Raw genomic sequence first — 23,874 nt, 5'->3', positions numbered from 1 at the left:
TTCCTGATCTTTGAAATGATATATAGTATGTAGAAAATGGACTTCGGGAAGTGCTCCAAAAGTGCGAAAGAAGACTGCAGCTACTGTCCTCTATTTTCTTCACTCTGTTTTCCTCTTCTCCATTGCTTGTGCTCGTGTTTCCACTTGAAATTCAAGCCTGTAAACTTCCAAAATCCTTGCTTTAACTTGTCCAAGTAGCTCCTCCATCAATTGGCATGCTTGAATTGGTTCATGAGCTAATAAAAACATGTAAACTTGCCACAAAATGGTTAAAACCAATTACTAAGGACCTTAATGAATTAATTGGGTTAAATGAATATGATTACTACTCAAAGGTGCTTAAAACCATTATAATTAGATCTACAAAATAGCACTTTTTGATAGTAATCAGCTTTAAATGAAAAATATTTCATTCCCTTACCATTTTTAGCAAATCATGCTTTAAATTGGAAAATGCTCTAAGATTAAGAAAATTTTTATTTGAAATATATTTTCAAATGAAAAAGAAAAAGAAGAGGAAAAATGATGTTATGCTTATTATTTATTTTTTGTGACATCATTTATGATTGATTAATAAATTCTCTTATCATACTTAATTGAGACTTCTTGTTGATGACAAAAAGGAGGAAAAATAGTAATAAGTTATTATAGTACTAGGATGATAATATTTGTTTTAGCAATCTTGAATATTGATGCTTCATACTTCAATTATTATACACATGCATGCATCTTATTTGTTACCTTACCAATTGCTAATTGCTCTTTGTGATGTTTATATTTGGTTATATTATTTTTTAGCACCCTAAATATACTCCTTAAGATTCTTAAAATTGAACATTTTGTAAAAATCAAGGAGCATATATTAAGGGGGAAGAATTTGAGCAACTTTATTTTATCATCTCAAAAAGGAGGAGATTGTGAAACTAAAGCTTGGTTAATTTTGGTTTTGATGATAATAAAACAAAGTTTAAAACTAATAATTTATTCTAAGTATATTTAGACAAAAAGATATCTAAAGAAGCAATAAAAGATATATCAAGTCAAAGGCAAATCAAGAAGAAGGAGAAGACTTCAAAGAGAAGAGGAATAAAGACCTATTATCTAGGATCTTTTTGTAAAGTTGTTAGTGCGCTAGGTTCATATTACATTACTTTTTTTTATTGAAGCACATAAATTCATCTAAGTATCTAAATCGATTTTATTCTCTTATAAACCAAATGATTTCATGTTCTTGATTAAAACTATGAATCTAATTCTTTCTAAACTTATTTTAAAAGATTTATGAAGTTGAATATAAGTTGTTAGAGGTTCCAAGCCTCAAACTAGGTATTTTATGCACTTTATAGTGCAATTGGTTGAGGTAAGGAAGAACATGTTTAGTTGAGGTGCACTTGCACTTTCTTTCTTTTAGTAGCATGTGTTCAAACATTGAGGTTAAGCCTCAACTGGTTGAGCAAATTGGCCAATAATAATCGCAATGGCTAGTAGTTGGTCAATTGGTTCATTGACTTGTTAAACCTAAATTGTGCTTAACAAGCACAACTAGTTTAGGTTTCCAGCTCTTATTTAAAGGCTCCAAGATTCTTGTATTAGGGGGAAAGAGTTCTAAATGATTCTTAAATATTATTGAGCTTGAAGGAGTGTTTTTAAAGTGTACTTAAAGAGTTCATCTTAATGCACCATTCAACCTTATTTTCCTTATATTCCATTATGCAAAAATTGTAAACTAGAAGTTCTATTCTTATCGAATATTATTTTATATACCTTATGAATTGGGCTCAATTGTAAGGTATCACTTGAGGGGAAAATTTAAGTATGAGGTATCACGTAAGGTTTGCCAAGTGTGAGGCATCTCTTGGGGATCTTCAAGAGTAACGCATTTCTCTAAGAGAATTATAAGTGCCCACTAAACTCAATTAATCCAAGTGTAAACCTTGAAGGCTTGATTTGGAAGCTTTGGTGCTAGGTTGCTTAAACCACTATACAATCTTAAGTTTGCATTTCTGTTTCCGTTTACTTTCTTTACTTTATATGTAATTGCATTTCATTATACTTGTTATATTATTACATACAATTGTCACTTGCTCTTTATATTTAAATTTGTCAAACGTAACCATCACCCTATTCACCCTCTCTCGAGCAATTATCTTAGGTTGGTATAGTTAAAATCCTAAGACTTATTTACTGCATCTAGGATTTATTTCTTAGTACCCTGGTTTTATTTAGAATCTATTGATCTAAATTTTATTTAATACATTAATGACTCAGATTTGAAATTTAGTACCTAATAAGTACCTTATCATTTTCCTAACTTGGACAAATATTTTTCATCCATTACCTAATAACTTATTATTATCGGTAATGAAGATTAATAATCAAATGAATTGCCATAAGTGTATGCATGAGCACAATGTTTATGGTTATCATTAATGGGTAAGTAGAAGTGCACCTTAAACAACAACAAACTCTTTTTATAGCTGGAATGCAAGGCTTTGCATCTTTTCACTAGCTTGACTTTTTATTTTTAGGACAACCATAAGTAGTAAGGAGTTCCGTTTGTTATATGTAGTTGATAATAGACTTCTTGCAAGCAATTCAGACTTTGTCACTATATCAAAAATTTTAATATGACAGTAAAGGATTGTCACATGTAGTATGTTCATTCCCTCCTTATTAGTATGCTCAAGCGCTTGAGGATGACAAACTAGTATTTCTTAAACAATGTCTTGAATGTTTGATATTGTTGCCAAAAGTAATGGAGCTTCATTGCTCTTCTTGTACTCATAGTTGATTGAACTTTCTTGGTAGTTTTGCCCTTCATTTTCTTGGAAATTTTGTCCTTTCTTTTCTTGGGATATTTCTTCTTCCTTTCCTATATCCAACTCTTTAGTCTTAGCTCAGCCAACTTCTTGAGAATTAACACTAGTATGCCATGATGTATCATTCTTTACCAAAAGCTTGACGAGTCCTTGCAGTGAATAGCATCAGCTTTTACATAATATATTGAAATACAAACATGTATCACAGGTAAATAATCTAGTATTATATGATGTTTAGTTACAAAATATTATTATATTGAAGAGGATAATTGAAGTCTAATAGTACATACTAGTCCAACCACAATAGCTTTCAATAATACATTTGTAATTTAATTGATTATAAAGGGTGAAGAATATTTTGTAATTTTTTTTACAAGTGGTGCATAGATGGATCTATAAAGAAGATTTTTTATTTTTTATTTTTTCTTTTTTTTAATATTTTCCAAAAGGCCTTTTAAAGTTATTAAAAATTGGGTAATTGCCAAAAATGAGAAATAGTCACATGGAAAACTAGTTTCATTTCTTTTCTACATTGCCTTTGTATTGAAATATCATTTTTTTTATATATATTTAATTTATTCAACATTGTCTTGATATGATATATATTTGTTTATACCTTAGAGTTGTTCTTTAAAAGTGTGATCATTGTATGAAAATATTTATTTTTTAAATTTTCCTTCTTTCACTTTGAGCAAAATAAAAATGGGTTCTAGAATATGTGCATGTGAAGGATTCCCCTTTTGGTCACTCCTAATCATATAATTATTTATCTACCAAAAATTTCACTTTGAGTGGCTGAAAGTTATGTACCTAAATTATTTAATAATCTCCTATACAACTTATGTAACCTGTCATAACTTCATTTATAGAACCAAATGTTTTTTAACAAAAAATTATATATATAACTTATAAAATTTTCAATTACCATTTTCAATAATCACTTAATAAATTTGAATTTAAATATAGATTTATGAGGGATTTTTTGCCATCCATTAGAAATTGGCATCATATGGTTTATAAAACATCATTACTTTGTATTTGATTATTATGATTTACATATTTAACTCTCATTCCTTTCTATAACTAAGTTTTGTTTTTTCATTTCTTTATTCAATGGTCTAGATTTACCTATACACATTAATGACTCAAATTCAAAATTCAATAAAATAATAAATTGGTATCCTAAATTTTTCTTTTATGAAATCGAAAAGAACAATTGAAGCCTTTTTTAGCCTAGCAATAGGCTTGGGTTGAGCATTGAGTCGTTTGAGCATTTCAGATGTTGGTCAATCAAGAATCGTTGTATGTTCAAGAAAGAATTCATTTAGTTTGAGAAGCAATTTGCAAAACCTATTAATAACATTTTTGTAGTTACAAATTGTAGTGAGAAGCTACCCATGTGTGTTTTTTAATTTTTTTTTTCCTTTAAGGAATTATGTATGGTAAAATTTATAAAGTATTTAGTTTGAATATATTTAAGTATATAAAATAAATAATGATATATGTATAATTTTTTTAATTTAAATTTTTTATAATTTTTAGTTTTTTTATAGTTAATTATTATACAAAAAATATAAACATATTCATTAAGAATATTATTATGATAGTTTTTATATTTTAGATAATAAGGCAATGAAATTTAAAAATAAATTTTGTTAGCCAAAGAGTGCTCCTAATCGCGTTTTGATGGTAACAAACCATGGTTAAGTGTCTAACTGGTTTGAATTATAAAGAATTTCATGTGTTAGTTTGGAAATTCATCAAATGACCCAATGGATGCAAGATCAAGACATTTGGAAGATCTTTAATCATAAGAAACATATGTAAGATGAATGCATGGGTGCACTTAGGATTTTTTTTATGAATTCCCCAATTTTTTATGGCTAATGCCAAGGGAATTTTGATTTTTGGTAAAAAAATTGACTATTTTCTAAGTATATGTCTATATGATGCATATGATTGCATGTTGTGAGAGAACCACTCAACTCCCCTATGGCCACTTCCTTTCCCAAGTATTCAAGGATGTTGGCATTAACCTTAGCAGAGAGACGGACTTTGAGGCTTCTAGTACATATGATACATATGATGATCAGTCCATGGGGCGAATGAAATTTGAGAAGATTCTAGATGGTTCTTAGATCAGAAAAGCAGAAAGAGCATAACCACGAGGATAGGGACAGACACACCTTGGAGTTGAGGAGGAGTCAAAGATTAGGGAGATGGAGGGTGGAGTAGACCCTCAAGGTGGAGTAGACCCTCAGAGTGGCCACCAATAGAGAAGACTTAAGCTTGATATTTCCCAACTTCAAATAGAGATTCCTTCACAAACTAGGGGTGTTCAGTTTGAGTTCACCTTCTTTGAGTCGATGATGATTGAGTTGACTTTTATAGAGGGACCATCTACTCAACCATTATACACCAAGCCCATCTATATTGATATACCACAACCTCAGGCACCTCCTGCTCCTAACCATGCTCCTTAAATGGATTTATCTGCTCAGCTTAGCTCCCTTGGTACTTGCATGGAGGAGCTTGCAGTGGTCAGTGACATATGATTTTATTATATAGAGGATAGGATGGACCAATATCAGACTGGGTTCACTTCTTAGTTTAAGTATCTTTGATAGTGATTGATCGCATTGAGGATTGCATGGTGCGTTAGCATGAGGAGATGATGGCCTACTTTCGTTCTGTGTTTCCACCTCCACCTCCTCAGCCTTGATTTGTTGGATACCCCCCTTGTTCCTTTTTTATGTTGCCAAAGGGGGAAATATTTTAGGATCTAAGAGGCTAGATATAGGAAACTCATACATGCATATCATCTTTATTGGATCATATATTGCTTATCTTTAGTTATGTTAGTTTGATTGGACATATGATGTACTAACTGATACATTTGACTTATGATATATGATATGCCTATATATTTGATGACTTATGTTGTTTTTTGTTGCACTACTCTCTAACATTTCTTGATTTTTTTTGTTTTTAATTCTTAAATTTAGATTGTTAATCCATGATTGGTTTAAGGGAGAGATTATTTTCCTCCTAGATAACCAAGGTTTCTCATCATAAAAAAAGGGGAGATTGTTAGCCCAAGGGTTCTCCTAATCGCGTTTTGATGATAACAAACCATGATTAAGTGACTAATTGATTTGAATTATAAAGAATTTCAAGTGTTAGATTGGAAATTCATCAAAGGACCCAATGGATGCAAGATCAAGACATTTGGAAGACCTTTAATCATAAGAAACATATGCAAGATGAATGCATGGGTATACTTAGGATTTTTTATGAGTTCCCTAATTTTTTATGGCTAATGCCAAGGAAATTTTGATTTTTGGTAAAAAAAATTGACAGTTTTCTAAGTATATGTCTATATGATACATATGATTGCATGTTGTGAGAGCACCACTCGAGTACTTCCTTATGACCACTTCCTTTCCCAAGTATTCAAGGATGCTGACATTGACCTTAGCAAAGAGATGGACTTTGAGGCTCCCAATACATATGATACATATGATGATCAGTCCATGGGGCAAATGAAATTTGAGAAGACTCTAGATGGTTCTTGGATCAGAAAAGTAGAGAGAGCACAACCATAGGGACAAGGACAGACACACCTTGGAGTTGAGAAGGAGTCAGAGATTAAGGAGATGGAAGATGGAGTACACCCTCAGGGTGGACTAAACCCTCAGAGTGGCCACCAGTAGAGAGGGCCCAAACTTGATATTCCCCCAATTTAGACAGAGGTTCCTTCATAGACCAGGGGTGTTTAGTTTGAGTCAACCTTTTTTAAGCCGATGATGATTGAGTTGGCTTTTATAGACGGACCATCTACTCAACCATTATACACTGAGCCCTCCTTCTCTAGACCAACATTCATTGAGCCCACCTATACTGAGATACCACAGCCTTAGACACCTTCTACTCCTAACCATGCTCCTTAGATGGATTTATCTGCTCAGATTAACTCTCTTGGTACTTGCATGGAGGAGCTTGCAATGGTCAATGACACACGATTTTATTCTATGGAGGATAGGATGGACCAGTATCAGACTGGGTTCACTTCTCAATTTGAGTATCTCCAATAGAGGATTGATTGCATTAAAGATTCCATGGTGTGTCAGCATGAGAAGATGATGGCCTACTTGTGTTCCATGTTTCCATCTCCACCTCCACTTCCTTAGCCTTGATTTGTTAGACACCCCCCTTGTTCCTTTTTTATGTTTCCAAAGGGGGAGATATTTTAGAATCTAGGAGGCTAAATATAAGAGACTCATACATGCATATCATCTTTGTTGGATCATACATTGCTTAAGTTTAGTTATGTTTGTTTGATTGGACATATGATGTACTGACTGATACATTTGACTTATGATATATGATATGCCTATATATTTGATGACTTATGTTGTTTTTTGTTGCACTACTCTATAACATTTCTTGATTTTTTTTTTTTAATTCTTAAATTTAGATTGTTAATCCATGATTGGTTTAAGGGAGAGATTATTTTCCTCCTTGATAACCAAGGTTTTTCATCATTAAAGAGGGGGAAATTGTTAACCCGAGGGTTCTCCTAATCATGTTTTTATGATAACAAACCATGGTTAAGTGGTTAATTGGTTTGAATTATAAAAAAATTCAGGTGTTAGTTTGGAAATTCATCAAAGGACTCAATGGATGCAAGATCAAGACATTTGGAAGACCTTTAATCATAACAAACATATGTAAGATGAGTGCATGGGTGCACTTGGGATTTTCATATCTTTTCATGCATTTTTTAAAACTTGGTTTATGCATTAAAGTTACATTTCCATCTAAAACCTGAGTTTTATCAAATGAACCTTAGGAAAATCATTTCAAATTTAGCATATTAATTTACCTAAAGACCTTGCCTAAGTGTTAGAAGAGAAAAGAATAGAAAAAGATAGGTATTTGGCCTAAAAAATGTGAGCCAATCAAGGTAGTGGCCAACCGACTCAATCAACTAGGGTATCAATTGACTGGTTACACTTTCTCGGTTGAGTTTCGATCAAGAGATGCAAAAAATCTTCTCTCTTACAGTAGCCTTTCTTTCCCAGTCGAGGCCTAATGGTCACCTACCATGTATTTAATGCCCAACAGTTAGTGAACCGATCGACCCCCAGTTCGACCAGTTGAGGCTTCTTTTTGGAATTTTAGCTCTTGACGCTAGAAACCTATAAATTGAGAGCTCCACTTCATTTATGAGCAAGAGAACACCTGCATTTATTTGTTTACCTACTTGTTCTTTTGGAAAAAGCTCTCATTCTTTCTTTGGTACATTAAACCTTCACTTGCATATTCCTTAGTGCACCCTTGTGATTCTTCTTAGCTTTTAAGTTGTATTTAAGCCCTTGTTGAGTTAGGTTGAGAGATTTAAGATTATTATTTGAGTGTTAAAAGCTTCAAGGGAGTAGACATTTGAAGGAATATTGTAAGAGCCCATTGGAGTCAAAATTCAAGTGTAAAGGTGATTAGAAGCTTGGTTGAAGCTTCAAGTATAGTGGAACCCTCACTCGGTTAGGAGATTGAGAAGAGTGGACGTACGCAAGGAAGTGTTGAACCACTATAAAATATGAGTTTGCTTTCTTTAATCTTATCTATTTATATTTGTGCTTCTTGTGTTTAAATTTATTGTGTTTGACAAAGAATTTTTTAAACCCCAATTCACCCCGCCTCTTAGGTGTTTTTCTGTATTAAGATTAACCTTTATTTTCTCGAATTAATTAAGTTAAAATATTTCTAATTAATTAATTTAATTAAGTTTTATTTTAATATTTCCTTTTTTGCATAGGATGTTGAAATATCATAAATATCAACAGTTGGTCTTTCTCTTTGTGGACTAATATTCTATTGATATATTCGACAATATTCGCCAATTTTTGGGAAGCCAAGATTTCAACCTTTTTTTTTTTTTTTTTTGTATCAAGACTAGTATGATATCTCGAAATTTTGATTATATTTCTAGAAATTTTAATCTTTGTAAATAACTACTATGTTTTAATTTTAAAAATAAAAAATAAGAAGTATATCTAATTGATACCTTAGTGTTCATTTAGATATGCTTCTTGGTTTTTATTTTGAAGGGTAGAAAATAATAATAACTTCTATAAAATATATAAAATACAATAACTTTTATATAAGAAGTACAAACTTAACTTATGTTCTTAAAAATATAAACTTAACTTATATTTTTAAAAATTACTATTAAATTTTCTAAAATTTGAAGTAGTAAATCTTTTTAAATATCTCATCTTTCTTAACAATTTTTAAAAATCATTCTACTTTTGAATAAAGTTTCAAATAGTTTTTATATTTTATAGAAGTATTATGATTACTTTCTTTTTTAGAAAGGAGAAAAAAAAAGTTTATTCAAATTACACCTTATTGTCTATTGGATACACTTACTATTTTTTATTTTTAAATGTAAAAATCAGTAATAGTTTCTATGTATATATATAAAATATAGGATTTCTTAGAGGTTTATATTGAAAATGTTATGGATTTAAAAACTGATTGAAAAATTGAGATACAACTAAGGAAAAAGAAAATATTGAAGAAGAAAAACCAAGTGAAGAAGAAGATGATTTAGCCCTCATCACAAGAAAGCTCAATAAATACATGAGGGGTGAAAGGTTTAGAGGAAGAAGGTTCACCTCTAGAAGAGACCTTTCTAAAAAGGAATCTTCATCTCGTGGTGACAAGGAGAAATGGGAAGAGAAAAGAGATTTGGTGTGTTTCAAATGCAAGAAACCGGGACACATTAAATATAATTATCCTCTCTACAAAAGTGAAGCCAAGAGAAGAATAAAGAAAGCAATGATGACCACTTAGAGTGAAAGTGAAGAATCCTTTAAAGAAGAAAAGGAGAAAGAAGTGGCAAACATGTGCTTCATGGCAATAAATGAACTTGATGAGGTAAACTCTAACTTTAGTGATGAAGATATGCATGATGTTTTTGACGAATTGTATGAGGATTTTGAAAAACTTAGTTTGAAAAATAATTCTCTTAAAAAGAAAATTCAAGAACTTGAAAAAGAACTTGAAGAAGTAAAAGAAAAATTTTCAATTGTTGAAATTTCTAAAACTCATCTTGAAAAAGAAAATGAGATTTTGAAAAAGGAAAATGAATGGTTGACCTCTTCTCTCTCAATATTTTCTTATGGGAAAAAATCTTTTGAAATGATTCTAACTAGCCAAAAATGTGTTTTTGAAAAACAAAGGCTATGATTCAAATCTTCAAAAAATAAAAAGTATTTTAAAAATTATTTTGTAAAAGAATCCACAAGTGCAAGTCCTTCCACTACTTGCAACTTTTGTGGAAGAGGAGGACACATTAGTAGTACATGTCCTTTAAGAAATAGTTCTCAAAAGAATTCAAGGGCAAAAAGTAAAAAGGTTTGGATTGAAAAATCCAAGGTCACTAACCCTCAAGGACCCAAAAAGATATGGGTACCTAAATCAACTTGAGTTATATTTTGTAGGGTTCAAAGAAGGATAAGTGGTTCTTGGATAGTGGATGCTCAAGACACATGACCAGAGATGAATCCAAGTTTTCTTTCCTTACAAAGAGAAAGGGAGGATATGTTACCTTTAGAGAAAATGCAAAAGGAAGAATCATTGGTCAAGGAAACATTGGTAATGACACACCCTCTCTTAATGAAAGTGTTTTATTAGTGGATGGTTTAAAACATAACCTTTTAAGCATTAATCAACTTTGTGACAAAGGTTTTAAAGTGATTTTTGAAGCATCTCATTGCATAATCATGGATATTCAAAATGAGAAAACCATCTTCATGGGCCATAGATGTGATAATGTTTACACCATAAATATTTCAAAATAAAATGGCCATGATAGATGCTTTTCAAACATGCATGATCAAAGTTGGTTGTGGCATAGGTGGTTGGGACATGCTAACATGGACCTCATTTCCCAACACAACAAAGATGAACTTGTCAGAGGCCTTCTGAAAATTAATTCTCAAAAAGACAAAGTTTGTGAAGCTTGTCAAGTGGGAAATCAAATCAAAAACTCTTTCAAAAACAAAAACTTCATTTCCACATCTATGCCACTTGAGTTGTTGCATATGGATTTATTTGGTCCCTATAGGATACCAAGTCTTGGGGGAAAGTCTTATGCTTATGTTATTGTGGATGACTTCTCTAGATATACATGGGTCTTGTTTTTAAGTCAAAAGAATGAAGCCTTTTATGAGTTTTCAAAGTTTTTCAATAAGATTCAAAATGAAAAGGGTTTTACAATTACTTGTATAAGAAGTGATCATGGGAGAGAATTTGAAAATATTGATTTTGAATAATATTGCAATGAGCATGGCATTAACTACAATTTTTCGGCTCCTAGAACTCCTCAACAAAATGGGGTAGTTGAAAGGAAAAATAAAACTCTTCAAGAAATGGCTAGAACCATGCTAAATGAAAACAATTTACGAAAATATTTTTGGGTTGAAGCGGTTAACGCTTCTTGTTATGTTTTAAATAGAATATTATTAAGGTCCATTCTTAAGAAAACTCCCTATGAGCTTTGGAAAAACAAGAAACCTAACATTAGCTATTTCAAAGTCTTTGGATGCAAATGTTTTATATTAAAAACCAAAGACAATCTTGGAAAATTTGATGCAAAATCGAATGTTGGAATTTTCCTTGGTTACTCAACTTCATGTAAAGCTTTTAGAGTTTTTAACAAAATAACCATGGTTGTAGAGGAGTCCATCCATGTTATTTTTTATGAATCTAAAAATTCTCTCTAAGAAATAAAGAGTTTTGATGATAATTTAGGATTAGAGACCTCCATGGGAAAATTGCAAATTGAAGATAGAAGGCCTCAAGAAGAAATTGGAGAGGATCCCAAGAAAGAAGAATCACCATTGGCACTACCCCCTCCTCAACAAGAGCAAGGTGAATCAAGCCAAGACCTTCCTAAAGATTGGAAGTTTGTCATTAACCACCCACAAGATCAAATTATAGGTAATCCATCTAGTGGGGTAAGAACTAGATCATCCCTTAGAAATATTTGCAATAATCTTGCTTTTATCTCTCAAATTGAGCCTAAAAATATACATAATGCTTTAGTTGATGAAAATTAGATGATTGCTATGCAAGAAGAGTTAAATCAATTTGAAAGAAGTGAAGTATGGGAATTAGTACCAAGACCTTCAAATCAAAGTGTTATTGGAACTAGATGGGTCTTTAGAAATAAAATGGATGAAAATGGCATAATTGTTAGAAATAAAGCAAGATTGGTAGCCTAAGGTTTTAATCAAGAAGAAGGGATAGATTATGAAGAAACCTTTGCCCCCGTAGCTAGGTTGGAAGCCATTAGTTTTAAAGACTTTGTTTTATATCAAATAGATGTGAAAAGTGTTTTTTTAAATGGCTTTATAAATGAAGAAGTATATGTTGAACAACCACCCGGTTTTCAAAGTTTTAACTTTCCTAACTATGTTTTTAAACTTAAAAAAGTAATTTATGGTTTGAAACAAGCACCTAGAGCATGGTATGAAAGATTGAGTAAATTTCTTTTGAAAAAGGGTTTTAAAATGGGAAAAATTGACAACTCTTTTCATAAAGACCCAAGAAAAGGATATGCTCTTAGTTCAAATATATGTTGATGATATTATTTTTGGAGTTACTAATGTCTCTCTTTGTAAAGAATTTTCTAAGTGCATGCATAGTGAGTTTGAAATGAGCATGATGAGAGAACTCAACTTCTTCCTTGGACTTCAAATCAAGCAACTAAAGGAAGGAACCTTCATCAATCAAGCAAAGTATATAAGAGATATTCTCAAAAGGTTCAACATGGAAGAAGCCAAAACAATGAAGACTCCAATGAGCTCATCCATCAAGCATGACAAGGATGAGAAAGGTAAATCCAATGACTCAACTATGTATAGAGGCATGATAGGTTCTTTGCTATATTTAACCGCTAGTAGACCCGACATTATGTATAGTGCATGCTTGTGTGCTAGATTTCAATCTTGTCCTAAAGAATCTCACCTAAGTGCCATAAAACAAATTCTTAGATATTTGAAAGGGACAATGGACATAGGCTTATGGTATCCTAAGAGTAATAACTTTGAATTAATTAGATTCTTGGATGTAGATTTTTCCAGTTGTAGGGTCGAAAGAAAAAGCACTAGTGACACTTGTCATTTCCTAGGACACTCATTTGTTTCATGGCATATTAAGAAGCAAAATTCGATAGCCTTATCAATGGCGAAAGCCGAATACATAGCAGCTGGTTTATGTTGTGCACAAATTCTTTGGATGAAACAAACACTTAGTAATTTTGATTTATCTTTTGAGCATGTTCCTATTAAATGTGATAATACTAGTGCCATAAATTTTTCAAAAAATCTCATGCAACACTGTAGGACTAAGCATATAGAGATTAAACATCATTTTCTTAGAGACCATGCACAAAAGAGTGACATTACACTTGAATTTGTAAGCACAAAAGATCAACTTGCCGATATTTTTACAAAACCTTTAAGTGAAGAACAATTTGTTGATATTAGAAGACAACTAGGGGTGATTTCTTTATGATCTAATGAATTCTTGATGAATATACCTTCTAATAGCATGAATTTCATGTCATATGCATCATATAGACATATACTTAGATAAATGGACAAATTTTGACCAAAAATCAAAATTCCCTTAGCAATGGGCATAAAAAATTGGGGATTTCAACTAAAAAGGGCAGAGAGAGGATCACAAGACGAGAAAATGCACAAAAGTTGAAAAGTTGATCGTTGACCAAGTGGTCGACCGAATCAGGACCGGTCGACCGATTCATCGGGGCTGGCGATTTAAATACCCTCCCGCACTTCATTTTCTCACCCATTTCCTTTGGTTCTTCAAGGGTTGTGTCAATTCAGCTGCCAATGAGTGATTTTTGAGGCCATTACAACATATTGAGGGCTTCATATTGATTTTTTAGAGGCTAGGGTTTTGGATTTGGGATGACTTTTCCTCTGCTCGTGCATCACAGCCAGCTTCAACACCTTTCATGCGCACCTAGGGTTTCGGGTGTGTGTGTTTCTCTCTCTACCAACCCTGTCTCCTTCATTTTTGCTTTTCTGATGGCTCCTAAGAGAGAGATAGTTGCCTCTAAGGCATAGGACAAGCACCCAGTTGAGCTATCTCAACCTACTTAGACGGAGGCTCGCCAAAAGGCTAGGTTTGACATGGTCCTTTTCAGCACCGTGGAGGATTATCAAAGGTATAAGCAAAAGTTCGCTCAGAGGAAAATAGTTCCAAGGAGAAGTATCAATTTCTCCTAACTACAACATTTCGGGTTTGAGGGCCTCTTCAGTCAGATGGGTTGGATGCTAGTCGTGATGATTTCGGAGTTGATTTTCTTGACTATGGTTCTTGCGTTCTATTCGAGGGCTACATATGGACTTGGTGGCCCCAATTATTTCCACCGTTACAGGTGTTGAGATTCAGCTAGACCCGGAGAGCATCTTCTGTATTTTAGATATTGCTCCAGTTGGACTCAAGGTGTATGAGTCCAAGGTTTGGCCCATTATGCCGGGTTTCAAGCCTAAAGAGGTCATTCAGAGGATGTGTGGTCTTACAGACGCCCAGAGGATGGGCAAACCATTGAGCCATAACTTGACCGTGAGCAGCGAAGTACTACATCACATGATCTGCTCCATCCTGTTGCCACGAGGTGAACACCTAGATGAGGTTTCATACCTTGAGGCATTCCTTGTGAACTCCATTCTAATGGGGAAATGGATTCACGTGGGATATTTGATGATGATGCACATGATCTCATGCTGCGAGAACACGACCCGCGTACTCTCATATGGTCGTTTCCTCATTAGAGTGTTCAAGGATGTCGGGGTCGATTTGAGCAGAGAGACAAATTTTGAGGCCCCCAGTACTTATGATACATATGATGAGTAGCCTTTGGGGTGAATGAAATTTGATAAGGCCCCCAATGGTTCTTGGATTAGAAGAGCAGAGAAACCACTAGCACAAGCCCGAGGACAGGGACAAGTGCATCTCGAAGTAGAGGAGGAGGCCGAGATATGAGAGATGGAGGGTGGAGTAGACCATTAGAGAGGCTTTCAACCAAGAGAGCCCGAGCTTGACATTCCTCCACTCCAGTCTGAGGGTGTTTAGCTTAAGGCTACATTCCCTAAGTCGATGATGTCTGAGCCGACTTACACAGCGGGACCATCTTCTCAACCGTCTTTCATTGAGCCTCCTCACACAAAGACATCACCTCATCAAGCACCTCATGCTCCTAATTATGCACCTTGGATGGATTTGTCTACTCAGATTAGCTCTCTCGACACTCGCATGGAGGAGCCTTCAGTAGTCAGTGATACTCGATTCTATTCTATAAAGGATCACATGGATCAGTATCAGATTAGCTTCACTTCTCAGTTTGAGTATCTGCAGTAGAGATTTGAGCGCATGGAGGAACATGGATCAGTAGTAGGCTATGTTTGAGCATCTCCAACAGAGGATTGAGAGTCTCCAGGAGAGTCAGCATGAGGAGATGATGGTTTACCTATGCTTCGTGTTTCCACCTCCACCTCCTCAGCCTTGATTTCATAGAGATCCCCCTTCGTTCATTTTTTATGTTGCCAAAAGGGGGAGAGATATTTAGGATCTAGGAGACTCACATGCATATCATTTTCATATCATCTTCTTGGATTAGTTTATATGTTTATGTTTCGTGTACATTTGACTTTACTATATATATGATATGCTATATGTTTTATGACTTACACCATTTCCGACTGAAAATTAGCATGACTTGATTATTTTTGGTTGAACTTCATAAATTTTGATTGATTGATCCATGATTGGTTTGAGGGGAAATTTTTTTTTTCTTCTCCTAGATAACCAAGGTTTGTGATCATAAAAAAAGGGGAAATTGTTAGCCCAAGGTTTCTCCTAATTAGATTTTGATGATAACAAATCATGGTTAAGTGACTAATTGGTTTGAATTGTAAAGAATCTTAGGTATAAATTTGGAAATTCATCAAAGGACAAAATGGATACAAGATCGAGACATTTGGAAGACTTTTGATCATATGAAACAAATGTAAGATGAATGCATGGGTGCACTTAGGTTTTACATATCTTTTCAATCATCTTTGGAAAACTCGGTTTATTCTTTAAAGTTATAATTTCATTAAAACTCGAGTTTTATCAAATGTACCTTAGACAAAACATTTCAAAATTGGCATATTAATTTACCTAAAGACCTTACCTAAGTGTTAGAAAATAAAAGAATTGAAAAAGATAGGTTTTCGGGGCTAAAAGACTGAACTGGCATTGGCCAACACGCTCAATTGGCCAGGGAACCGGTCGACCTCCATTCGAGGTCTAGTCGAGGCAACGGTAACCTACCAAAGCATTAAATGCTCCAACAGCTAGTGAACTGGTCGACCTCCAGCTCAACCGGTTGAGGCTGCCTTTTGTTTTTCTTGGCTCCCGAGGTTAGAAACCTATAAGTTGAGAGCTCCACTTCATTTAGGACATAGAAAACACTTGCATTCAATTGTCTACCCACTTGTTCTTGCCTTAAAAGCTCTCATTTCTTTCTTGGTGCATTAAATCAACACTTACATATCCTTTAGTGCACCTTTGTGTTTCATCCTAACTTTGATTTGTATTTGAGCTATCATTGAGCTAGGTTGAGGGATTCATTCTTGTAAAAAGTGAGTGTTAAAACCTTCAAGTGAGTTGAATCTTGAAGAGATTATTATGTAAGAGCCCATTGGAGCTAGAATCCAAGTGTAAAGGAGATTGGAAGCTTGGTTGAAGCTTCAAGTTAGGGGAACCCTCACTTGATTAGGAGATTGAGGAGAGTGGACGTAGGCAAGGAAGTGCCAAACCACTATAAAATCTTAGTTTGCTTTCTCTAAACTCTACCTCTTTATTTTTTGCTTCTATTGTGCTAGAATTTGTTGTGTTGAAAAAGATTTTGAAAAACCTAATTCACCCCCCTCTTGGGTGTTTGTCTCGTTTAAGTGTAACCTTTATTTTCTCAAAAACTTTAAAAACTTTGTGTTCTTAAATTTATAAAAAAAAAAAAAACTAAAAAATAGTTTTGTAAACATAATGTGAGTCCCTACTTGTATAAAAATTTATATAAAAGTTTTGGTGTTTTTTTAAAAGAATAAAAATTAGAAGTCTATTTGAATTTCTACTAAGTCTTTAATATTTTATCCATTAGTGTTTGGTTAATTTCTAAGATATAGAAATTGCTCTTTGAATTTTAAGTTATCTAGTTGATTGGAAAATATTGAATCCTATGACTATTGCATTGTCACAAATAAATAAATAAATTTTCAAACAATATTAGACTTTTATAATAACAATTAGATTGTTGACAAATGTAAAATCCATTTGTAATATGTAGCACATAATACAAAGCGAGTGGAACAAGCTACTTTCTTCTTGCTCATTTCCTACAAGTACTTCTTTTAGACCTTGTGATCTTCTTGTGAATGTTCTCTTCGACCATCATTGTCAACCATTTAGGTTTCCCAGTTAAGAAAAAGAGACACTCAAGAGACAATCCAATTACCAATCCACATCCATATCCTATCCATGTGATTTTCCAATCAAACCCACTTTCAAAAGAAGTGGATGCAGAGTTTGAAAGCTCTAGTGTTTCATCAACTATGCATTTCTTCGATAATGAAATCCACATAACCCTGAGTTCCCATTGTATGAATCATTTCCAAATGTCTCAAAGTGATTGCCTCGAGGTATAATTCTAGTGAGATTGTGTCACGCCCCAAAACCCACTCTAAGGGCATGACGGTCATTTCATACCTCAAACCTAAAGGCTCAAAGTGGAAACAACATAATGTTCAACTTGTGACTGGAAATTACAAATTTCCTGTTTAGCATAGTAAAATAAATAAATTTTATGATCCCCAATTCTCAACTTTAAAAACTAACACATCAACCAGAGTGTTATTGTTCAAATAACTCCAAACTCAAATAATTTAAACAGGAATTAAATTTTAACATCTAAACAATGTCCAAAATAAAGTTTGAACCAAAATCCTAACAAAGAAATATTCCCTAGCCTAGCCATCACTCCTCACCAGAATTGAGAGTACTTGAAAAATTATCAATGAAGGGGCATGAGCTTAAAGCTTAATAAGGAACATCAATACAGTTTTATGGATCAAACATTTTCAATCATGCTTGCAAATAGGAGATATAACATATACTTATTTTCATAAAAACTTTTGAGTTCAAAATACTAATACATTCAAACTTTTCAACAAAACTTTTTCATATCGATTTCAAAACAATTTCTTATTAAAACCAAATCGAATACATTCAAAATATCTTTACTCTGGTTATCGTATGACAAATGGTGCCCAATTAGGTGGGACTTCACAATTGAGTAACTAGTTTCAAATGTGTTCCATTTAAGGTGAACAAAACCAAATGTCAACAATTATAACCTGTTGATTAGGGTCGAATATGTCAACAATTATAACCCATTGACGAGGGTCATAAGAACCAGAGTCAAACACTTTATTTCATTAATTCAAATTTGCAAAACAAAATATCATATCTCCAAAATTTTTCATTTTTCATAAACAAAGAAAATTCTCAAATATACTTTCCATACAAAACACATATTTGACCCATGCAAAAAGATAAGAATAATATTTTTACATATTTCAAAATACAATATAAAAAGGAAATTATTTTCTTTTATTAAAATTTGCATTAATTTCCCTTACCTTAAAGAAGAACTCAAAATCTTGATGTTTTTAACTCTGAAAAATTTCCTCCTCACCTAACATAATATCATACACAATATTGATTATTGATTATTTATCTAAATATATAAATTTGAAAATCCTAAAAATATTTTATTTAGTATTAGGGATCCTAATTAATTTCTCATGCTAATATTATTACTACCCAATATTATTTTTCAACTTACTAAACAATAATATATTAATTTAATGAGTTTCCAAATTATTGTAAAATTCATTTTCTTTCCTAATCTTACCCTCACTATTTATTTCTTTATATACTTAAATTAAATTAAAACCTAATACAAGAAACTATTATTATTATTATTATTAATATTTCATTTGTTAGCTTAAAACTAAATATTATAATTTTATTAATTTTCAAATTCAATATATAACCAACCCATCACCCTCCTATCTTCATTACACACACAAAGCCCTAAGAATAAAATAGTAAGCCTCATGTTTCATCTCATTATTTATTATTATAATAATATATTTACACATACAATCTTTTCCAATGCGAAAGTCAACACCTTGGCAACACACGCGTACTCCAATTTTTTTCTTTCTTTTTTAAATTCCACGACATTGTACAAAGCCACCTACACACCTCTCATTGTATTTATTTATTTATTATTTTTTTTTCACATAGTACATATATCTACACATTTTTTTTTTCAAATCTAAAGCCTACACAAACGATTTATTTATTTATTTTCTAAATCTAAAATTTCTTTTCTTCCATTGATTTTTCATTGATTTTGTTTTCTATTTAATAAAAATTTTCTAAATTTTCCTATTTTCATCACAAATTAATTCACATTCATAAATTTCCAGTCTTTTGATATAAAAATTAATTTAACAAACTCTAATCTAGATTAAGATCTTCCAAGGAATATCTAAAGTTTTTAAAACTAATTAACAAATATAAATATTAATTTATTGATTAAAATCTTACTTGAAAAATTGATCTTCAAACCCTAAACCTCCAAATCTTCAGCCCTATACTCTCTGATCTTTCTGATCTTTGTGTAAAAGGGTTTTCTGAATAGAAAAGATAGGAAAAATCTAATTTATATCTAGGGATTTAAAATACAAAAAGACCTTTTTACCCTTATTAAATTACTTTAATTAATTAGTAATTTCTAAATTATGATTTTACCCCTAAATTGGGTTTGGGGTATTACAGATTGTTTTGGGAAAGATTCAAAACTTCAAGAAATATTGAACTTGTTAATTCTTGCGAAATTCTCCCAATAAACTTGTTCGAAGAGAAGTCCAATGATTCAAGCAACTTCAAATTCCCAAAAGATTTGGATATGTCCTACAATGTTGTTATGAGACAAATTGAGCCCTCGAGATGATCAAATTAAGATTTCCAATGGACTTTGGAATCTCTCCTTGGAATTTATTGCTTGATAAATCAATTATTGTGAAAGTATTCAAGATTTTGACAAATTCAATCTCCAATCCCTTGATTGTCACCATTACAGAATCTTGATAATAATACCCCCCTATATATTTTCCTGTCATGTTGCCTTCATCTACATTCATTGTTACTTTCAAACTTTTCAAATACATTTTAGGCAAGTCACCCTCGAAATCATTATAAGCAAGATCAATGATTCTTAGGCTCATGAATGGGGATTTGATTTTGGAAAACCCTATTTGACCATGGAAACTATTAGAGTGCAAAACAAGAACTTGTAACTGTGGAAGAGTTCCCAACCAATGGGGGAAATGTATTATTTATCTTATTATTTCCAAGGTCTAGAACTTCAAGTTTTCTATAAATGATCAAAGATCAAGGTGCTAGGCCTTCCAATTGATTATTGTTGAAGTCAATATTCCTAATAGCATTGCCTTTTAAAAATGTTTGAGGAATGGTGCCATAAAATTGATTCCTTCGTAAATTCAAAACAAAGAAATCTTTGCTAAAATTCCCCAAACAATGAGGAAGCATTCCACTCAAGTTGTTATTAGACAAATCAAGAATTCCCATGGAACTCGCTTTGCAAATCAACGATGAGATTTCTCCACTTAATTTGTTATGGGAAACTGAAAAGAAAAATGTAGAATTTGGAGGATTTGGAAGTGGTCCTTGCAGCAAGTTGGAATTAAGATCTAGAATTTGTATATTTTTCCATGGAAGCATCTCAAACCCACTTATTGAGTTGTAAGAAAGATTCAAGTAACATAGTATATCCTTTCCCATATTCCACTAATCTTATTATTTGAAAGGTCTAGGTCGTGGATGTTTTGTAAAATGGAGTTGGAATTGCTAGAGGTGGTCAATGAGAGCATGTTGTTTGAAAGATCAAGCCAAGTGAGGTTTCTAAGTTTTCCAAAGTTTCTTGTCTCCAAAACACCACTTAAGTAATTTGAAGAAAGATAAAAGTATCCAAGGTTTACAAGCTTAAATATTGAATTTGGAATTGACCCACGTAACACATTCATACTTCAATGAATCAAATTGGAACTCACCAATATGTCCTGTGAGTTTGTTATGACTGAGATCTAATATTACCAATGATGGTAAAGTATACAACCAAGATGGTATTGTCTCATTGAACAAGTTAAAGTTATGAGAGAAGCCTAACTCCTGAAGGTTTGTTAGATTTCCAATTGATGGTGGAAGCTGCCCACTAAAATTGTTTCTAGAAATAGATAATGAAATTAAATTTCTAAGGTTATTAAAAACACTTGGAATTTTACCACTAAAATGATTCCCATTGAGGTGCAATAAAGTGATTTGTGTAAGTTTCTCTAGCGAAGCAGGGATGGACCTTGAGAATTCAGAAAATCTGATATTCAAAGTCTGTAAAGACTTTAGATTGCCAATTGAAGTAGGGATGGACCTTAAGAATTTGCAATTGGAGAGATCCAAAGTCTTTAAAGACTTTAGATTGCCAATTGAAGTAGGAAGCTCTCCGCAAAAATTTGTGTGTGATAAAAACAACACCATAAGGGAATTGCTCTCACTGAATAGTGGGAAGTTTCCACTGAGATTAACATTTCCCTCTAAACTAAGAACCTCGAGTTTTGGAAGGTGAATGTCATGGTCAAGGAATCTCCCGTGTAATCCACAGTCAAAGAGATGTAATGATATTAAAGAAGACCGATTTAGCAAAGAACTAGGAAAAAATGAAGAGATGGATATACCTCCAAGGTGAAGCTTCTACAGCTTGGTTAAATTTTGAACCAGAGAATTGAAGTCATGCAAGACAAATTCTGCTCTATAATTCCTAGACAGATCAAGTGAAACAAGTTGGAGAGGTAGAAGATTTCAAGTGCAATTTTTCTAGAAAATACAGAGTAGGAGAGGTTGAGATGCGTCAAGGTTGAGAAGCAGCCAAACCCAGCTGAAACAGAGGACCCATTAAAGTCATTGGAAGCAAGGTTGAGCCTTTCAGAGGTGGGGAAAGAGGAAGAGGGTACTATTGGAATGGATGATGCCAAAGATCCAATTGTAACTAAGCTCCAACCCAATTACATGGCCTATCACCTTATCACAGGTGACCCCATCCCATGAGCAGCAATCACTACCCTTCTTCCAAGACTCTATTTTAGGATAAGATGTGACACCATAGGAATGGCAATTCGAAGAACTAGAATTGTTGATAGAGAATGATTGTTTAAGGTGGAGCAAAGCAAGGGTTTGGTGATGCGGGTACAGTTTGGTTGAATCAGAGAAAGAGAAAGAGGAGGAAAGAAGTGGAGATTAGGAGATGAAGAAAAGAGAATAAAGGAGGAAGAGGAGTTTAGACATCATTCTTCCCAAAGCAATTGAGAGTGGAGAGATGACAGAAATGGTGATGAGTACACACCAATTTATATGCAAATGATTCACTCTAGAAAACTTCTTGGAAACCTAAAGAAGACTTTTCTTGTTACAATTTCTAGCACATTAATTGCAATGTCCTTTTAAAGGGAACCTGGATGCTACGACTTTTCTTGTTAAAATTTCTCATAGCGAATGATGAAAATACCGGTAATCACGGATATATCGATACTTCAGTTTTAAGGATATATCGATGGATATTTTGAAAAAAAATATCGATAAACCTAAAATTGATTAAAATTCATGAAAATGTAAATAAAAAAAAAACCTCATAGAAATATAATTAGAAGTATATTAAACATTTTAATGTTACTTTATTAAAGAATTTAATATATATATATATATATATATATATAATATGATTTATTATATTTGATAATAGTATTTTATAAGTGTACGTTTATTATTAAATTATATAAAATATTATTTCATAATAATATTATAATATTTAATTATAATATATCTAATTTTAAAATATATTTAATATTAAATTTATGATCCATTTAATTTAATTATATTAAATGATATAAAATAAATTATAATATGTGTATAATTTTTTAATATTTAATTAATCTATTCATGATATTAAAAACACTATAAAAAAAAATTATGATGATAATTTTTATATTTTTTGTAACAGTTATAAAATAATTATAATTAATTTGTTTTCAAAAATATTCTTTTGTGCTGACTTTTAATATATATATATATATATATACACACACACGTTTGGTACAAATTAACAAAAGGCATAACTGTCCTAGTGAGCATAGGTTGTAGGAGGTCTTATATATGGGCAAAGCGAAGAATGGAGCCCCGACAGGTGACTGGGGATTTGACTGGGGAAGGGGGAGCCTGGGCAGAGGGGCAGGTGACTAGGGTAGGCAGTTTGGGGTAGAGAGAAGGTGTTCCCCTCCCTCCCCCCCCCCAAAAAAAAAAAATATATATCACCAAAAAATCGACGATTTATCCCCTCCAACCGATATATCGGCATTATTTTGGTGATATTTACCAAAATTTCTTCTCTTTGATATATCTCCATGATATATCATGTCGAAACCTTCCAATACACAATATATCGCAACATTTTCGTCCCTGCTCATAACACAAAAACCAAAAAGATACGTTTGCCTTTTGGTTTAGATAAAAGCAATTTTTTTTTTTCATTTTAATAAACAAATCTTTAAAGTGAAAGGGGAAGTTCATTGTAGTCAAGCACTCCATTTCCTAGTCAAGTCCTTGATTTCTTAGGTGGAAGTTCTAAAAATAAGGGTAAAAAGAGAATTCCAAAAGTTGATAGCATTTCCACTAAAATCAATTTGAGAAATTTTCATTAACCACTAATACACTATGCAGAAGTGTGCAATAATATGATTAGTCACCCGTTTCTATCATGGGAGAATTGTGC

Source organism: Vitis vinifera, chromosome 3 (assembly GCF_030704535.1).
Source record: "Vitis vinifera cultivar Pinot Noir 40024 chromosome 3, ASM3070453v1".
Classification (NCBI taxonomy): domain Eukaryota; kingdom Viridiplantae; phylum Streptophyta; class Magnoliopsida; order Vitales; family Vitaceae; genus Vitis; species Vitis vinifera.
This window is presented reverse-complemented; position numbering follows the sequence as displayed.